Source organism: Otolemur garnettii, unplaced genomic scaffold, assembly GCF_000181295.1.
Source record: "Otolemur garnettii isolate 467f Iridium unplaced genomic scaffold, OtoGar3 scaffold00117, whole genome shotgun sequence".
Taxonomy (NCBI): domain Eukaryota; kingdom Metazoa; phylum Chordata; class Mammalia; order Primates; family Galagidae; genus Otolemur; species Otolemur garnettii.
The window spans coordinates 3,646,462-3,666,670 of NW_003852512.1; the positions used below are offsets into that span (position 1 = coordinate 3,646,462).

At 37.3% G+C, this 20,209-nt stretch overlaps 1 non-coding gene across 1 annotated transcript; it reads right to left on the bottom strand.

The window, feature by feature from the left end:
- Positions 1 to 18,627: 18,627 nt before the first annotated feature.
- Positions 18,628 to 18,734, bottom strand: LOC111727673. Its single transcript, XR_002775164.1, has one exon. It is a non-coding gene; the product is annotated as a U6 spliceosomal RNA (small nuclear RNA).
- Between the last annotated feature and the right edge of the window lie 1,475 nt (positions 18,735 to 20,209).

Sequence of the window (20,209 nt, forward strand, 5' to 3'; positions counted from 1 at the left end):
AGCAGTTCTGGGCCCTCCCAGAGTGGAGGACTTCTTCGCTGCCATCTGCAGGGGTGCTCAAGGCTCTAGCAAGTAGTTCTGTGGCTTCGCAGAGCAGGGACTTCTCTGCAGCCACCCGCCACCTGCGGGAGGTGTGCAGCTCTAGCAAGCAGTTCTGGACCTGCCCAGAGCCCTGGAGTGGGGGTCTCCTCTGTTGCCCCATGGAGTGCATGGCTCTAGCAAGCAGTTCTGGGCCCACCCAAAGTTGAGGACTCCTCTGTTGCATCCCGTGGCAAGGCTCTAGCAAGTAGTTCTGTGGCTGCCTGGAGCAGGGGACTCCTCTGCAACCACCCATAGCCTGAGGGAGGCATGTGGCTCTAGCAAACAGTTCTGGGGCTTGCTTTGTACCTGTATTTTGTGTTCTTAAATGCTCTTCCTTGGATTTATAGCTTGCCAAACTTCTTTCTGGGCTCAGATTCCCATCTTTGGCTTCATAGATTCTGATTCCAACCAGTTTTTCTTCCGTTGCTCAGGAGCCTCTGACCAGGGTTGCTACCAGTCAGCCATCTTCCCAGAATCCTCCTCCCTAAAGTAGTTTGGGCCAGGCACCTTGCTGTGAAGTAACTGCTCTCAGGTAAATTCTGCACTGGAGTGGCCTCAATGTTTTTGCCCTCCCAGATTCAGTGACTGACAGCCTTTGTGAACTATTGATGTTACTTCATTCTTATGTGGTTTTCTTGCTAAAAATTATGGACGTGTATTTCATGTAAAATTTTCACATCTTCATGTTCCAAATATTTAGAAACCATTTTAGCTTCTGGAAGGGTGGAAGATTGCAGGCCTTGGGGCATCTACCGACAAGAGCTGGAACAGAGCAGAGGGCCAAATTTTAATCTCTTTACATGATACTTATATGCAAAATTTGTGAACTACTGCTATGGTGATAATAATGGCAACAAGAGCACATAATCAAGGACAAATGAAAATTTTTTAGTTCTATAAAGTGAACCAAGGAAGTAGAGCCAAACAGATGGATCTAAGGAATCTCTTTTGGCTTACATGAATGTCCAACCTGTGGTCTTGGACTGAATCTAGATTATTTCAGTCCTGTTTTGCTTATTTATGATGTCAGATATCAAGAAAACTATGCATAGATCTTTTCTTTTGCTCATCAACTTTTATTAGTGTTTGTGTATTTATTGTGTGGCCCAAGACACCTCTTATTCTTCCAATGTGTGGAAGAAAAAAGATTAGACAATCCTAAGTGTAAGCTTTTTTTTTTTTTTCAGTCTTTGAGGTTAATTGAGGGTACAAAGAATTAGGTTACAATGTTTGCATTTGTTAGGTAAAGGCTCTTATAATTGTGTCCTGCCCCCAAGAGGTGTGCTATAAACCTTAACATTGTGTCCATTAAGTGGGAGCACACCTGTTCCTCTTCTTCTTCTTCTATCCCTGCTCCCTTGTTCTCCCATCCCCTACCTTGAGTTGATTTGATTTTTACTCTTATGTGGGCATTTATTATATTTTCTCCTGGTTTTGTGTTAATTTTGAGTACATTGGATTCTTGCTTCTCCATTCTTGTAATACTTTACCAAGAAGAATGCATTCTAGCTTCATACAGGCTAATACAAAACATGTAAAGTCTCCATCTTTTTTAATGGCTAAATAGTATTCCATGGTATAAATAAACCACACCTTGTTAATCTATTCCTAGGTTTGTGGGCATTTAGGTTGTTTCCACATTTGGCAATTGTAAATTGAGCTGTGATAAACAGTGTGGTGCAAATGTCCTTATGATAAAAGGATTTTTTTTTTCCTTCTGTGTAGATGCTTAGTAATGGGATTTTAGCATCAAATGGGAAGTCTAATTTGACTTCATTGAGAATTCTTCATACTTCCTTCCAAAAAGGTTGTATTAGTTTATAGTCTCACCAACAGTGTAAAACTGTTCCCTTCTCTCCACATCTATGCCAACATCTGTAGCTTTGAGAATTTGTGATGTGGACTACCCTCACTGGGGTTAGATGATATCTTAGGGTGGGTTTGATTTGCATTTCACTGATGATCAGAGATGATGAACAGTTTTGTCAAATGTTTGTTGCTCATTTATCTGTTTTCCTCAGAGAAGGTTCTATTCATAATCTCTTGCCCAGTGGTAGGTGAGATTGTTTACTCCTTTTTGTTGATTAATTTGAGTTTCCTGCAGATTCTGCTTGTCAACTCTTTGTCAGATTCATACCATTTAAATATCTTTTCCCATTCTGAAGATGGTCTTTTTGCTTTACTTGTTGTGTCCTTGGTGGCTCAGAAGCTTTTCAGCTTAATTATGTTCCACTTGTTTATTTTAGTTGTGATGGTTGCTGAAATCTTTGTCATAAAAATCTTTCTCCAGTCTGACATCATCAAGAGTTTTTCCCAAACTTTCTTCTAAGATTTTTATCATTTCACATCTTAGATTTAAATCTTTTCTCCATCTTGGGTCAATATTTGTAAATGGTGAAAGGTGTGGGTCCAGTTTCAATATTTTGCATGTGTATATACAGTTCTCCTAGCACCGTTTGTTCAATAGGGATTCTTTTCTCCCACTGTATGCTTTTGTTTGGTTTATCAAAGATCAGATGGCAACTAGAGACTGGTTTCATCTCTTGGTTTTCTACTCTGTTCTGTATATCCATGTCTGTAGTTTTGTGCCAATACTGTGCTACTTTGATCACTGTGAACTTGTAATATAACCTGAAGTCTAATGAGGTGATGTCTCCAGCTTTGTTTTTATTACTAAGAATAGCCTTGGATATCTGGGGTTTTTCTGGTTTCATACAAAATGAAATACTATTTTTTTCCAGTTCTTCAGAGTATTATGTTGGAATTTTAACGGGGATTGCATTGAATCTGTAGATTGCTGTTGGTAGAATAGACATTTTAACAATGTTGATTCTTTGCAACCAAGAACATGGTATGTTTTTCCATTTGGTAATATCTTCTGCTATTTCTTTTCTCAGGGTTTGTAATTTTCTTTGTAGAGGTCCTTCACCTCTTTTGTTAGGTATATTTCTAGGTATTTCATTTTTTTATTGAAGCTATTTTGAAGGGAATTATGTTCTTGATTTGCTTCTCAACTTGGCTGTTATTGGCATATACAAAGGCTACTGATTTGTGGACATTGATTTTTATACCCTGAGACATTACTGTATTTCCTGATCACTTTGAGGAGTTTTGTGGTTGAGTCTCTGGAGTTTCCTACAAAAAAGATCTGATCATCAGCAAAAAGCGAGTGTTTGACCTCCTCTGCCTCCATTTGGATGTCCTTTATATAATTCTCTTGCCTGATTGCATTGGCTAGAACTTCCAGGACTATGTTGAATAGTAGTGACAATAGTGGACATCCTTATCTGGTTTCAGTTCTAAGTGGAAAACCTTTCAGTTGTACTCCATTTAGTATGATATTAGCTGTGGGTTTGTCATAGATGGCTTAAATCAGCTCAAGATATGTGCAACCTATGCCTATTTTCTTAGTTGTTCTTGTTAGAAAAGGTTGCCAAATTTTGTCAAATGTTCTTTCTGCATGTATTGAGAAGATCATGTGGTCTTTTTTTTTTTTTTTTTTTTTTTGCAGTTTTTGGCTAGGGATGAGTTTGAACCCACTACCTTTGGCATATGGGGCTGGCATCCTACTCCTTTGAGTCACAGGTGCTGCCCCATATGGTCTTTGTTTTTGCTTCTCTTGATATGGTGAAATACATTTATGGATTTGCTTATGTTAAACCAGCCTTGCATTCCTTGGATGAAGCCGACTTGATTGTGATGTGTAATTTTTTAATGTGTAGCTGCAATTTATTAGCTAAGATTTTGTTGAGTATTTTTGCATCAGTATTCATTAGTGAAACTGGCCTGTAGTTCTTTTTAGTTAGGTCCTTTCCTGGTTTTGGAATCAGGATTATGTTTGCTTCATAGAACATGTTGGGGAAGGTTTCTGCTTTCTGAATATTTTGGAATATGTTCTACAGTATAGATACAAGCTTATCTTTGAAGGTTTGATAGAATTCTGATGTGAACCATCTGGTCTTGGGCTCTTTTTTGTTAGAAAAAAAATTTTTTTATCATGTCTTTAATCTCAGTGTTTGGTATCAGTCTGTTCAAGATATCTATTTCTTCCTGGTAAAGTCTAGGGATATGTTGTGATTCCAGGTATTGGTCCATTTTCTCTACATTGTCAAATTTCTGGGCATAGATTTTTTTTTTTTTTTTTTAGTAGTCAGAAATAATCTCTTGTATCCCTATTGTATCAGTTGGTATTTATCCATTTTCATTTATGATTGAGATTTTTAAAGGTTTTACTTTTCTGTTACTAGTTAATCTGGCCAATGGTTTATTGATTTTACTTATCATTTCAAAGAACCAACTTTTTGTTTCATTACTTTCCTAAATGATTCTGTTTTCAATTTTATTAATTTCTGATTTAATTTTGGATAATTCTTTTCTTCTGCTGGATTTAGGATTTGATTGCTCTTCTTTTTCCATTTCCTTAAAATGAGTCAATAAATTGGTGATATGCTTTCTTTCTTTCTTTTTTATTTTTTGATGTAGCATCTAATGTGATAAATTTCCTTCTTAGGACTGCCTCTGGAGTGCTCACAGGTTTTAGTAACTTGTGTCCTTCTTGTTGTTATGTTCAAGGAAGTTAATGATTTTTTCTTTTATCTCTTCCTTGAACAAACTTTCATTCAGCATAAGGTTGTTTACTTTACTTTTGTGTGGAGTTGAAAATTTTTGTTGGGGTTGAAATCTACCTTTTTTTGACTTGTAGTCTGAAAGGATCCAATGTATAATTTAAATTCTTTTGATTTTGTTGAGGTTATATTTATATCCTAGGATAGGTCTATTTTGGAGAATGTTCCGTGGACTGATGCAAAGAATGTATATTCCTTAGCTTTGGGATGATATGTTTTGCATATATCTTTTAAGTACAGTTGTTCTTGGGTCACATTTAAATTCCTTCTATTTCTGTTTAGTTTCTATTTAGAGAGTTTGTCCATCTCTGTAAAAAGAGTGTTCAAGTCCCCTACTATTATGGTGTTATAGGATGTCATATTGCTCAGAACAATTAAGGTCTGTTTCATACATCTGGAAACATTTAATTTGGGTGCATAAATATTTACAATTGAAATGTCCTCTTTTTGTATTGTTCCCTTGACCAATACTAAGTATCCATCTTTGTCTTTTTTGACTGTAGTTGCTTTAAATCAGTGGTTCTCTCTCTCTCTCTTTTTTTTTTTTTTTTGCAGTTTTTGCAGTTTTTGCAGTTTTTGGCCGGGGATGGGTTTGAACCTGCCATCTCTGGTATATGGGGCTGGCACCCTTCTCCTTTGAGCCACAGGCGCTGCTCCAAATCAGTGGTTCTCAACCTTCCTAATGCTGTAGCCGTTTAATATAGTTCCTGTGGGTTGTGACCCACAGGGTGAGAACCATTGCTCTGAGGTTCTTTCTTCTCCATAGTCTTCAGGGGTCCTCAAACTTTTTAAACAGGGGGCCAGTTCTCTGTCCCTCAGACTGATGGAGGGCCTGACTGCAGGCCCTGGGATGAGTCGGCTGCTAAGCAGGACAGGCAGCAATGGCAAAAACACCTGGCAGGCCAAATAAATGTCCTAGGTGGGCTGCATATGGCCCACAGGCTGTAGTTTGAGGATGCCTGGAACTGTTATTGACACCTTCTACTGTGTCTTTAAGTTCTCTGATTGACCGGTTCAATTCCTTAAGGTCCACTATATCCTTTCTACATTCTTCATATATTTCATCCCTTATTTGGTTCCATTTTTATATTTCCTTCTATTTTCCACTTTATCAGCAATTTCCTGTACTATTTTTACCATCCATATTTTAAATTCCCTTTCTTTCATGCCTAAAAATTCTTTATAGTTTGAATCCTCTGCAATAGCTATCTCATGGTCCCTTGGGAGGGTTGCTCTGTTCTGGTTTTCGATGTTGCCAGAAATTTTCTGTTACTTCTTCCTCATTAGTATTTTCTTTTCATCTGCTTCCTTACCATGCTTTTTTCGTTCACTTCCTCCTCCTCTTTAAGTTACCTTGTCTCTAACCTTAGGTTTTGAAGTTTCCTTTTGGTATAGGATCAAAATGAAAAGAAGAGTGAAGAGCAAGAAGGGATAAAAAAATAGAAAAAGAAAAAAAGTGGGATAAAAGGAAATATTTTCAAAAAGAAGAACAGAAAGAAAGAGACAGGAGTGTTAGTGGTGTTTAGCAGGGTGCTTTGACCTGCACTCACAATTCCCAGCCTCTGGTAATTAGATAAAGCTATAGGAATTGGGAGCTGGGTTAGGTGAGTCCCTTGTGGTCAGGAGCTCCTTGCCAGCCTGAGCAGAAACAAGACCCCACCTCCACCAAATAGAGAAGAAAGAAAAAACACAAACAAAAATAAGCTTTATAAAACAGCAGTTTGTCACATTTGGGACCTAGCACTAGCATGATTCCAAAGGCCCAAGCTTTAAGGACCCCCTATACCAGGGGATCAATTTCTCTTTGATCCAGGCCAATGCTGTGGAACCCCAGCCCAGGTGTCAGAGTGAGGCTCTGCCCTATAAATGGAATAAAGAGTGACATAGAATAAAACTAAGCAGAAAAAATTAATAATAAAAATAAAAGTATATAAAGAAAATTAAAATTATATGAGATTTTAAAAGGTAGGTATATATTAGTTGTTATTTGAGAAATTTATGTGGGAAAGGTAAGAAAAGTGCAAAAATTTTTACAAAAAGAGAGATAAAAGGAGATACTTGTAAAGGAAAGAAAGAATAAAAAGTTTAGGAAAACAGCAAAAATGAAGCCCTTGTTATTGAAGAAAGTCTAAATGGAAAAATAAAAAAAATAGTATAAAACAAAACAAATCAACAAGAAAGAAACTTTAAGGTATAAAATTGGGCAAAAAAAAAAAAAAACAATATAAAGAGTAGAAAACTAGCAAAAACAGAGCCCTTTGTATTGAAGAAGGAAAACAATGAAAATTATAATTACCAAAAAAAAAAAAAAAAAGAAAAGAAAGAAAGAAAGAAAAAGAAAAGTCTAAACTGGCGGAAAAGTTGTAAAAAATTTTAAATAGGGAATATATATATGTGTATACACACACACACACACACACACATATACATACATTGCCTGGGCAACAGGTGATGTTCTGGGGTATGTGAGATACTAATCACAACACTGATATAGCTGTATAAGATGTAGGCTGGAAATCTCTATCCTGCAGAGGAGACCTGGTCCCATATTCCTTATTTCTTTGCGCTTGATCTCCAGAGGGTTTAGAGCCTGAAGCTCTCCTCAGTTTGCTTAATAGACAGGCCTTGGCCTTTGCAAACCTTGTTCCTTGGCCACGCAGTGGTTTTCCCAGGAAAATGTGTGTCACTCAAGTCTCCCCATGGGTGGCTGCCCAGCTTAGCAGGTGTTCTAGAACCAGCCTCTCTACTAGAATCCTATGGGCTGATCCTACAAGGCAGAACTCCCACAGTGGCTGCACTCAGCCCACAGCCAAACAAGAACTCTGCTTTGTTCAGTAGCTCAGTCCCAGCCCCCAGGTGCTGTTCAAGATCACTTGCTCACTTGCCCAAGCTCTCCCAAGGTAACTCCACCAAGTGCCCAGCTATGAAAACCGCTGAACCAGCCAGCCTCTGCTGGCACACAAATACCCTCTGTGCAGATTCTCCACTGCTCCTAACTTCCCCAAGAGTCTCATGCTGCCTCCTTTTGCCCCTGAAGCAAGGTTTGTGGGCAGGTGCCACCAACCAGAAGTGGTTGGAGTTCTGTCTCCCAGATCTCTCTATGAGCAGTTGCAAAGGATCTGTCTCTAGTCCTCTCTCTTGCTCTGCCCATCATCTGAGTTTAAGCTCTAAAGCAGTTGTCAGAGGAGTACTTCGAAGGTCCTTTCTTGGACATTCTGATTTGATATTTCTGGAAGCTGACTTCACCTTGTCAAATTTCTGGCCCCTTTTAATTGTTCTAGTCACTCACATCTTCTACATAACACTGAATATGAATATTTGGAATTGAAACAAGCTATCAAGTTTGAAGTTGAATGTAAACACCCAATAATTATTATATTCTTCCTACTTGCTTAAATAGAAGAAAACCAGAAAAAAATACTTTTGCTTTCTATAGTACTAGCTCTCATAGACGACTATATATTGGGATCAACTGGGGCTATAAAAGTATTGATCCATTGGTGCCAACCCCAGAGATTTTGATTTAATTTATTTAAGGTGCAAAACAGGCATTGGGTTTTTGTAGAGATCCCTAGGTGATTCTAATATTCAGCAAAGATGGAGAGTGACTAAGTAGAATAGTGGGGCTTGTATTCCCCAGACCCACAGCATCAACATTTCCCATTTATCAGCAGACAAGAAACATGAACAGAACCTTCTACAAGGAAGACAGAAAAATGGTCAACAAACACATGAAAAAATGCCATCATTCCTAATCATCAGAGAAATGCAAACCAAAACCACCTTGAGATACCACCTAACTGCAGTGAGAATAGCCCACATCACAAAATCCTAAAAGTGCAGATGCTGGCACGGATGTGGAGAGAAGGGAACACTTTTTACACTGTTGGTGGGATTGCAAACTAATATAGTATTTTTGGATATATGTGTGGATAATCCTCAAAGAGCTAAGAACAGACCTTCCATTTGATCCTGCAATCCCATTACTAGGTATCTACTCAGAAGGAAAAACATTATTTTTTCATAAGGACATTTGCTCTAGAATGTTTATCACAGCTAAATTCACAATCACCAAGATGTGGAATCAACCCAAGTGCCCATCAACCCATGAATTAATAAACTGTGGTATATGTATACTATGGAATACTATTTGGCCATAAACAGACGGAGACTTTACATCTTTTGTATTTACCTGGATGGAGTTGAAAAACATTGTACTTAGTAGTTTCATAAGATGGAAAAGCAAGTATTCAATGTAGTTATATTAATTTGAAATCATTAGATCCGTGGTTCTCAACCTTCCTAATGCCGCGATGTATTTTCATTGTTACAAAGGGATTGTGACCCACAGGTTGAGAACCACTGCTTTAGATGAACAACTACATGCCCACACTAGAGAAAAACTGAATTAAACTCAAATGAGGGGGAGGAGCAAGGAAGGGGAATTGGTGTTTTCTCTCCTAATGGGCACAATGTAAGTGTATATGGCACACCCCCTGGGTTAAGGGCTCAACTACAACTTGGACTCTACATAACAAAGATAATGTAACCTAATGATTTGTACCCTCATACTAATGTGAAATAGAAAAATAAATGCAAAATTTCAGGTCCCATCCCAAGCTTACTGTACCAGGATTCCAGGGGAGGGGGATGGGAGCCTGCTATATAACAAGCCCACCAGGTGATTCTAATGCATGCTCACTAGTTTAAGATTTAGTGGATAAATACTTGTATGAAGGCAGGTCTCTTAACTTTCCTCAGCAATTTCAATTTCTGAGAGACAATTATTACATCAATGTGCCTGGTTTAATTACTGATTTATATGTTGCATATTATATTAAATAAGTGTGGGAAATATAGCAGGCTTATAAAATGCCTTCACTGCTTTTTTTGTGTGTGTGTGCTATTATGCTTTCACTTTTGCACACACAAAAAGCTCCTTCAGTGGGAAAGAGAGTAGCATTGGAAGTTAGAGAAGGGAAGAAGGGAGCAGAAGAGGTTAAGACTGAATAGAATATTTAGTTTGAGGGTGGCACCTGTGGCTCAAAGAGTAGGGTGCCAGCCCCATATACAGGGGTGGTGGGTTCAAGCCCAGCCCTGGCCAAAACTGTAAAAAAAAAAAAATGTTTAGTTTGAGGTATGAAGTCAGAGATAATTGAAAATTGACTTCAGAAAGCAATGTTTACTAGAAGATGGACAAAAGGAGCAGGGAACAATCACAGTGATTACATGACATGGTTGAGTTGGCCCATTTGCACAAGTATTGGTCAGAGTGTACTAATCAGTGAGTGAGTCACTTCATCCATGTCACTTTTGGGGGCTAGATGCTGGACTGAATGAAGTTAAGGAATTGTGTCACTTATTTTCCAGCCATTTGCTCCCCAACCCATGGTGTGACTTTTAAGCAAATCTCTCAAGGTGCTTGCAGTTTCCCCAAATTTGCACGTGAAGGAAATAAGTCTTTTCTATCTTTGAATCTTCAGGAGGCAGATGAGCTGCTCTGTCAGGAAGCAGGGTTCCTCAGTTACGAGTGTTGTTAAAACCAGAGTGAACCACAACTTGGTCACTGAAACTTAGATTCTTCAGTGGTGGAGAGAATAGTCAACATAGAAGGACGGGAATGAAGGTATTGTTATCTTTTTGAGGCTTCCTGTTTTTCCTGTACCCCAATATAATGCAGGGTTTTTTTGTTCTTAAAAAGTCTCCTTTGAGAATTGAAACTGGTTGGGTTACATTTACATGAAACAATTTAGACATAAGTCATTTTGATGAGTCATAGGCAAGGAATGACTCTGTCACTAGTAGCATCTGGTTTGTTGTAGGCCTCTCCTTGGATAGTTTGTACAATGAAGGCAATATAGACAGTAGAACTTCTGCTCAGATTAAAATTCAAGTGATCTCGTTTTAAGTGCCATAAAGTTGAGGCTTAAGGTAAATAGTTACTTGAAGGCCAAGTTCTTAACCAGGCCCTGTACCAGAAGTATCTAAACCAGGCGTCCTCAAACTACGGCCCACCAAGGACATTTATCCGCCCACCAAGTGTTTTTGCCACTGCTGCCTGTCCTGCTTAGCAGCTGACTTGTCCCGGGGCCCGCTGTCTGGCCCTCCAATGGTCTGAGGGACAGTGAACCCTGTTTAAAAAGTTTGAGGACCCTTGACTGCCATTTTTCCAAAAGTTAATTTTCTTTAAGTTCATTCTTTATTTTTGAGCTAAGTATATGCTTTTTTTTTGTAATGTTTATAAACCATGACAGTAGCTTTTCAAGTCACCAACAAGCTCATGAGCATACTTTCCTAACACACTGATGATGGCAGACTTGACTGTCAGCTAATAGCAATGGTGAGCCTTAGAAGGGGATTGCTGCAAGCCCCTCTATGATAGTGTGCTGGAAAGTGTTTGTTCTAACTGTAGACATGCAATGTTAGCTGTTTGAACTAATTCTGTTGAACCTCAAATTCCACTACGGTAACAACAGACTTCACATCGATTAATTTCCTATTTGAGTGGGGATATAATCTCTGACTCTTGGCACATAGTAGTCTTCAGGATTGTAATCTCAAAATCCTTTCCTCCCATCCTAAAGGAACACTTTTTGGAACTCCTTTTATCATTAGTGGGAGGGGGTGGTTTGAAAGTCGCATCTGTGCATGTTTTCTGTGCTAATCTGAGAGCTGGACTCAACCCCAGGACTTGGGTCACTTATACACAGAGATCTTATTGTGAAGGGGGAGGAAAATGGCAGCGCCTCAGCTGCACTTTGAAATTCTGCATTGAGAAAAAAAACACCAAGTATTCATAAGCCTCTTATTTAATGAATGAATCCCTTTGTATTTACATCCTTCACAATTGAGGGAACAAATAGGGTTTAGTTGCTAGAAAGTGAAAACTTCAAGCTCATCAGAATGGGGGAAATAGTAGGCAATTTAGATGAATAGTGGAAATGGCTCAATCTCAATTCCTTGGTACCTGCTTCGAAGGGCATGCCAATCAATGCTTTATTTTTCACTGTCTTCACATCCAGTTTACGGCATTATCCAAAAAGGAGCAGTAAGATGCTGACCAGCATAAATCTGTATTCAGCTGGTGTTGTACTCACCTGAAACCTGTAAACAAAGGACCACACCAGCCACTGAGGTTTGGTAATTGCAAATGCCAATGAATTGCCTACTTTATGCCACGTGTCTTTATTTTTCTTCCGCCTCTTTTATGTAAGGTTGGTGTTTACGTCTCAAGAATGAGCAAACCATCAAGGAAACATTTTAAAGATCCAACGCTATCAGAATAGATCTGAAAGAAAATTTTGAGTTGACATGATTTCAAAATGGAAATGGGATAAATTCATTATTGGGTTTTCCTACTTATATGGGTAGTTTCAAGAAACTCTTCAATATTAATTAGTAGGCTGTGAATTCAATTCTATGCAATTATGATGAGCCAGTTTTTGGAGTATGAAAGAGCTAACTTATCATATTTTGAATTACCCATCTAGAAGCCTGAATATTTTTGTATTTCCATATTTCTCGAGTAGCACTTAATTTAATCTTAGCCCCATTTCTTTCAATAAACCATTGTTGCATCTCATAAGCAGCACAGCTTCTTCCTCTAACTCATCTCCCCGTGAAATTGGTTTAATGAAGCAGAAAGGTATGAAGCATTAGCAACAGTGGAATCCATGTGGTAGCACTTCATTTTTCAGAGGCACTCACATTTCCACCCTAATTTATAAAATCAGCACACAAATGATTTTTATCACGGCCATTACATCAGTATAAATTACTGCCTTTTCTGTAACACGGCAGTTAGTCAAACTGTTGAAATGATATCTATTAGTCAAGGAATGAAGGGGAGAGGTGGGAAAGAGTTAGTGCGAATGAGGGCTGATGGTTGTCTTACAGAACCACTAATATTAATTTACCATAATGAACACCGATGGGCTATTTTGCAAATGTACAGATGAAAATTAAATGCACAAAGTGAAGCAAATAGGTCAATTTGTTCAGGACAAAGAAGGGGACCTTCAATAAACAAACGGTGTTATACAGAGACAGGCAGCAATGCAATTAGTCAGGCACTCCTCCTGTCCAGTGGGCAGGCCACAGCCACCCTGGGCAGGAGCCATTGTTGTTATCTCCCTCATGGGTATCTTCTCTTATCTCATTGAAGGCACTGTCATCCTAGTTTTGTGCCCCTCAGCCTCACTGTGTCACCTCTCCTGCCCAAGTCTCCTGGGAGAGTACTACCCAGTGGCATCCTCTCTTTCCACCATTGCTACCTAAGTTGTTTGCCAGTAGCTAGTTAACCCCTTGCAAGTTAGGCAAACCACAGTCATCTAACCTCACTAACATGGGCCATGTGATCATTCGAGATTGGGTTGATGGGGCCCTTTGCTCTCACTGTGAACAATAGTGTACTAAGCAATTGATTAGCATGGCAGCTTCTTTTGGAGAAAGGGTATGACCCCACACTGTACCCCAGAAGTGTATTAATGTACATAGTTACCGTTCAATAAAAAAAAAAAAGAAAGGGTATGGATGGATGGGTACAGAAACAGTTTAACCTGTAGAGAATACATTATCCACATACTTCAGAAATAGCATTTAACCATAAACAATACTTGTACAAAGTAGAAGTCATTCTTGTCTATTGAGTGACATGGCCATGCAATCCAACAGATGATGGTAATTTCAAGGGGGCAGCTCTTCAGCATTTGTGAAATAGATTTCAGCGAAATTTGGTACTCTAGTCAACATCACAGATATTTGTTTATGTTAAATGAGGTCAGTAGTTCAGAAACCCATTAATCATAATGGCAGACAAACTGAAATGAGTGATATATAATATCAAAAGTCCTATACTGAAATCTAAAATCTTTTTTGCTTTTTTAACCATTGTTTGAGATTAAATATCTGCTCCTAATGTTATTGCTGGTCTTCATTTAAGGAAGAGGAAGAGACTTTCTTCTTTAAATGATGGCCTTATAGGTGTAACTCTTTAATTCCTTAAGTACTCTTTCTTGGTCTTATCCCATGGGAAATACCACCTTCTACAAGAGATTTTAAACCAGACACTGGAAAACTTTTTCTGTATAAGAGAAAAAAGGGGCGGTGCCTGTGGCTCAAGGAGTAGGGCGCTGGCCCCATATACCAGAGGTGATGGGTTCAAACCCAGCCCTGGCCACAAACTGCAAAAAGAAAAAAAAAGAGAGAGAGAGAGAGAAAAGAGCCTGATAGTAAATATTTTCAGCTTTTTAGGCCATACAGTAAAACTCCACTGGCTGTTGTTACACAAAAGCAGCTATAGACAATACATAAATAAATGAGTGTGGCTGTGTTCCAATAAAACTGTATTTACAAAAACAGGTGGTGGTTCTGATTTGGGCCATAGGCCATACTTTGCTGATCTTTGTTTTGGAGCATAAGAGACTTCTAAGATATTAGGAAAATAAACACAAAGAGAGGACGGGTCAGCCTAGGATGGCCATGAAGCACTGTCAAGCTACACTTACAAGCACATCCCTTTTGCTTAGTTACCCCTTCCCCTGCTTAGGAAGCACAGTTGCTACTGCACAGCTGAACTTCAGCATTATATAAGATCTTTGCACCTGCACTTTGCACCTAACTTTCTTCTCTAGTTTTCATACTCTCTTATGATACCTTATTCTTGTCTTGAAACTTTAAGTTTTGACTCACGATCTTCTATTGTATTGTTTGTTGCTATTGGTCTTTGTAGGAGGATAGTGTGCCCTTTTTGATTGGATCTTCAGGCCTGACTCTTAGGTTCCAACTGAAACTCATCTCCTGGCATTTCTCTCTCTCTTTTTTATATTTCAGATTTCCCTGGTCCCACGACAAGGTATTTGTTTAGCTCAATTCTTCTGTAGGATTCAGCCCTGTTTAACCCCTCAGATGTTCTTTCTACCATCTCTTGCTTTGTTTAACTTAGCATCCTTCTCAGCCATCCATGAAAAGTTATATAAAGGTATAACACAGGTAGTATCACAAAGTGTGTTGTATAGGACTCCATATTCTGAAGAGTCCTAGGCTACAGTAAAAGAATATAAATGGCACATGAGCATGCTCTCTCTCTCTCTCTCTCTCTCTCTCTTTATATATCTATCTCTTTCCACATGTACAGCACACACACACATTTATTGAACATTCACTATCTGCCAAACATTCTGGTAAGTTTCTTGCATACATTAGCTCATTTAGTTACCACAGGTACTCTGTTAAAGCATATATATTTATGTATTATGAATCTTATTTTATCATCATAATCTCTGTTTTATAGATGAGAAAATGGAGGCCCTAAGCAGTTTTATTAGTCTTCCCAAGGTCACAAAGTGAAAGTGACTGAGCCCAGATTTGCCCTTGGGTTGATTTGAAACAGAGCTTGTATTGTCATCATCAACATCTGAGGGGTCAGTCACTCTATTGCTATAGTTTATATTTTTATATTTATATATTATATATTTTATATTTATATTTATATTTATATATTGTATAGTCTATATATTTATATATAGAATAACAGACACTTCATTGCTAGCCATTGGAACCCTCTTCCTGTCTTCATGTGCTGGCTCTAGGTTGTCACTCTAACTTCTGATCATTTGTAAAAGCCTCTCCTCATTCTTAAATACTAGCAGGATGATAGCCTCTATAATATCCTGTATCATAGCAGGATAGCTTCATGTAGACAGCCTGGACCAGGGTCACACAAATCTGGATTGATATCTGGCTCTGCCTCTCACTAGCTGTATTAATACCAGGAAAGTTACTTAAGCTGTCTTAGACTCAGTTTCTTTATTTTTAAAAGAAAGGGTGATAATAGAACTTATTTTATTGCACTGTTATGAGAAAATTTAAAAAAAAATGAACATAAAGGCTTTGGACCAGTGTCTTTGACATGCATGCATGCACAGAGTATTTGCTCTCTATATTTTGGCTCTCTTGGCTGCTGTCAGTATTCCATTTCTCTACCCATCTCAGTGACTACTGCTTCTCCCCCCAACTTTTCTCCAGTCTAATGCCATCAACCATTGGGAATTTATCATCTAATTTGGCTTCTTAGGGACATTCTGAACTTTATTCTCCAGGTGATCTATATAACCATTCACTTCAGCTATCATTCACTCAAAGATATTATATTTTTAATAATAGCTTTAATGAGATATAACCACATTTAATAATAGTCAACCATTTAAAGTGTACAACTTAATGGTTTTTAGTATATTCAAAAAGTTGTTATATTAGTCTGCTCAGGGTACCATAATAAAATACCATAGACTGGGTAGCTTAAACAATAAAAAATTATAATTTTACAAGCTAAAAAGCCAAGATCAAGGTGCCAGCTAATTTGTTTCCTGGTGAAGGCTATCTTGCTGGCTTTCAGATGACTGTTCTCTATGTTTGACATGGCAGAGGGAGAGCAAGCCAGTTCTCTCCTTTCTGGTGTCTCTTTTTATAAGGACATTAATTCTGTTGAATTAGAGTCCCATCCTTATGACCTCATTTAACCTTACTTACTTCCTCATAGGCCTTATCTCCAAATACGGACACATTGAGGGTTAGGATTTCAATACATGAATTTGAGTGGGACATAATTCAGTCTATAGCAATAGTGAAACCGTAACCACAATGAATTAAAACAATTCATCAACCCAATAATAAACTGCACGCCCTTTACCAGTCCTTCTCTATTATTATCCCAAATACCCTTAAGCTCTAGGCAACCACTAATCTTCTTTGTCTCTATAGAGTTGCCTATTCTGACTATTTCATATAAATATGAGGTGGTCTTTTCTTACCAGCATCTTTTACATAACATAATGTTTTCAGGATTTATCAATGTTGTGCTGTGTATCAGTACTTCCTTCTGTTTTATTGCAAAATAATATTCCATTATATGAATACATCGCATTTTATCTAACTCATCAGGTAGTGGAAAATTGGGATATTTATTCTTTCTGCCTATTATGAATAATGCTACTATGAAGATTTATAAGTTTTGTATAAGCATATGCCTTCATTTCTCTTGGATATATGCCTAGGACTAGAAGTTCTGGATTATATGGTATGCTTCATCTTTTGAGGAAAGATTTTTTTCATGATATTTGAAACATTTTACATTTTCATCAGCAATATAGGAGGGTTCCCATTTCTCCCTATCCTAGCCGACATTTGCTATTATCTGTTTTTTTTTAATTATAACCATGATAGTATATGTGAAGTAGTATCTTAGTATAGTTTTGATCTGTATTTCTCTTATGACTAATGATGTTGAGCATTTTTTCATGTGCTTATTGTCCATTTTGTATCATGTTTGGAGAGATGTGTATTCAAATCCTTTACTCATTTTTAATTGTGCTATTTGTATTTTATAGGCAAGTTGTATGTATATATTTTTTATATATTCTGAAAAAAAGGTTCTTATCAGAAGTAGGATTTACAAATATTTTCTCCCATTTTATTAATTGCTTTTTCATTCTCAAGTTTTAAATTTGTGTTTATACATTTTATCTGTTTTGTTACCCTTTGTTTAAATGTGCTTTTGTTGTTATTCTAAAAGATTATTGCCTAATCCAAAGTTAGGAAGAACTACTCCTTTTTCCTTCTAAGGTTTAGTTCTTATATTTGTATTTATTTTCCACATTGAGTTAATTTTGAGTATATAATGTGAAATGGGGTACCAACTAGAGTAGTCATGACAGTATCTCATAAATCAGTGGAACAGAATAAAGAACCTACAAATAGATTCACACAAATATACTAAATTTAATGGAACAATGTTTTTCTTTTCAATAAATGGTGCTATAACAATTGCATATTCATAGACAAAAATTAATCCTTTGACCTAAACCTTATAAATTATACAAAAGTAAACACAAGATAGATCATACATTTAAATTTAAAATATTTGTGAAAATATTTGCCTAGTTTTAGGAAAAATAGAAAATATTGGGAATAGGACTTGGTGTAGAATTTAGATTGGATGCCCAAAACAAGATACATTAAAGGGAAAATTGACAAATTGTGCTTTATCAAAAATTTTTTAAAAAATTGCTCTGTGAAATAGCTCATCAAGGGAATAAAAGGACAAGCTACATATGAGAAGAAAATTTTGTGAACTACATGTCCAACAAATAATTGGTATCTAGTATATATAAAAAACTCTAAGTGCTCAACATTAAAAATATGAACAATTTAATTAAACAATGGGAGACATTTCACTGAGAGGGATATACAACTGGTAAAAAAGCACAGGAAAAGATGTTCAACCTCACTAGTTTTTACAAAATGAATGTTTGTGTTTTTCCCCACCCAAAGCCATATGTTGAAACCGTAACACTGAGTGTGATGTGGAGGTGGGGCCTTTAAGAGGTAATTGGGTCCTGAGGGTGGAGTTCACATGAATGGGACTAGCACCCTTATAAGAAGAAACACAAGACCTTATGTTCTCACTTTCTTCTCTCTACCATGCCAAGAATATAATGAGACCTATCTGGTTGGCTGACAACCAGGTATCAGGCCTATACCATACACTGGATCTTCTGTTACCTTGATCTTAGACTTTCCAGAGGTCAGAACTGTGAGAAATACTTATGTAAACCACCCACTCTGTGCTAATTTGTTATAGGAGCCTAAATAGACTAAGACACTAGCCATTACGGAAATGCAATTAAAATTACTACACAGTATCACTGGAGACTTGTCAGAATGACTAAAATAAATAACAATGACAACGCTAATACTGCTGATGATGCAGAGAGCCTATCTCACTTATGCATTGCTTGTGGGAAGATGAAGTGGTACAGACTTTTTTTGTTTTTTTTTTTTTTTTTGGTTTTGTTTTTTTAGTAACAAACTTTCTTCATTTCTTAGGCATAGTTACTTACATAGAATTACCCATTAACAAAAAAAATATATGGAACACTTCATGAATTTGCATGTCATCCTTGTGCAGGGGCCATGCTAATCTTCTCTGTATAATTCCAATTTTAGTATATATGCTGCTGAAGCTAGCATGGTACAGACTTTCTTTAAAGTAGTTTTGCAACTTCTTTTTCTTAATTACTTTTTATTGTTTCAGGTTAATTTGAGGATACAAAGAATTAGGTTATAATATTTGCATTTGTAAGATAGAGTCTCTCCTATAATTATGTCCTACCCCCAACAAGTGTGCCATTCACCCTAATATTGTGCCCATTAAGTGGGAGCACAACCATTCCCTTCTTTTCTCCCTTGTCTCTGCTCCCTGCTTCCCCCAGCCCCCACCTTGAATTGATTTGAGTTCTTCTCTTCTTCATCTATTGGCTTCATATTAGTACTGAGTACATTGTATTCTTGCTCCTCCATTATTGTGATACATTACTGAAAGGAATGTGTGTCAATTCCAACCAGGTTAATACAAAAGATGTAAAGTCTCCATCTTTTTTAGTGGCTGAATAGTATTCCATGGTATACATATAACACAGCTTGTTTATCCATTCCTGGGTTGGTGGGCATTTAGGTTATTTCCACATTTTGGCAATTATAAACTAATCTATGATTAACAATCTGGTGCAAATGACCTTATGATAAAATGATTTCTTCTGGATACAAGCCTAGTAATGGGATTGCAGAATCAAATGGGAGGTCTAATTTGGTTCTTTGACGATTCTCTAAGCTTTCTTTGTGATGTGGGCTAATCTCACTGGGGTTAAGTGATATCTCAGGGTAGTTTTGATTTGCATGTCTCTGATGTTCAGAACAACGGCCATTTTTTCAAATGTTTGTTAGCCATTTGTCTATCTTCCCCAGAGAAGGTTCTGTTCATATCTCTTGCCTAGTGGTAGATGGGATTGTTTGCTCTTTTTTGGTTAATTCATTTGAGTTCTCTGTAGACTTTAGTTATCAAACCTTTGTCACATTAACACCATGCAAATATCTTTTCCCATTCTGATGGCTGTCTTTTTGCTTTACTTGTTATTTCCTTAGCTGTGTAGAAGCTCCTCAGCTTAATTAAGTCCTATTTGTTAATTTTAATTGTTGTTGCAATGACCACTGAAGTCTTTGTCATAAAATCTTTCTCAGTCCAACATTGTCAAGAGTTTCCCCCACACTTTGTTTTAAGATTTTTATAATTTCCTGCCTTAGATTTAAATATTTTATTTATCTTGAGTCAGTTTTTGTAAGTGGTGAAAGGTTCGGATCCAATTTCAGTCTTTTACATGTGGATATCCAGTTCTCCCAGCACCATTTGTTTTCCCCACTGTATGCTTTTGTTTGGCTTATCAAAGATCAAATGGCAACTAGAGACTGGTTTCATCTCTTGGTTTTCTGTTCTGTTCTATATGTCTATGTCTCTATTTTGTTCCAATACCATGCTGTTTTAGTCACTGTTGTTTTGTAATATAACCTGAAGTCTGGTAGAGTGATATCTCTGATTTTGTTTTTATTACTAAGAATAGCCTTGGCTATACAGGTGTTTTTGTGGTTCCCTACAAAACAAAGTACTATTT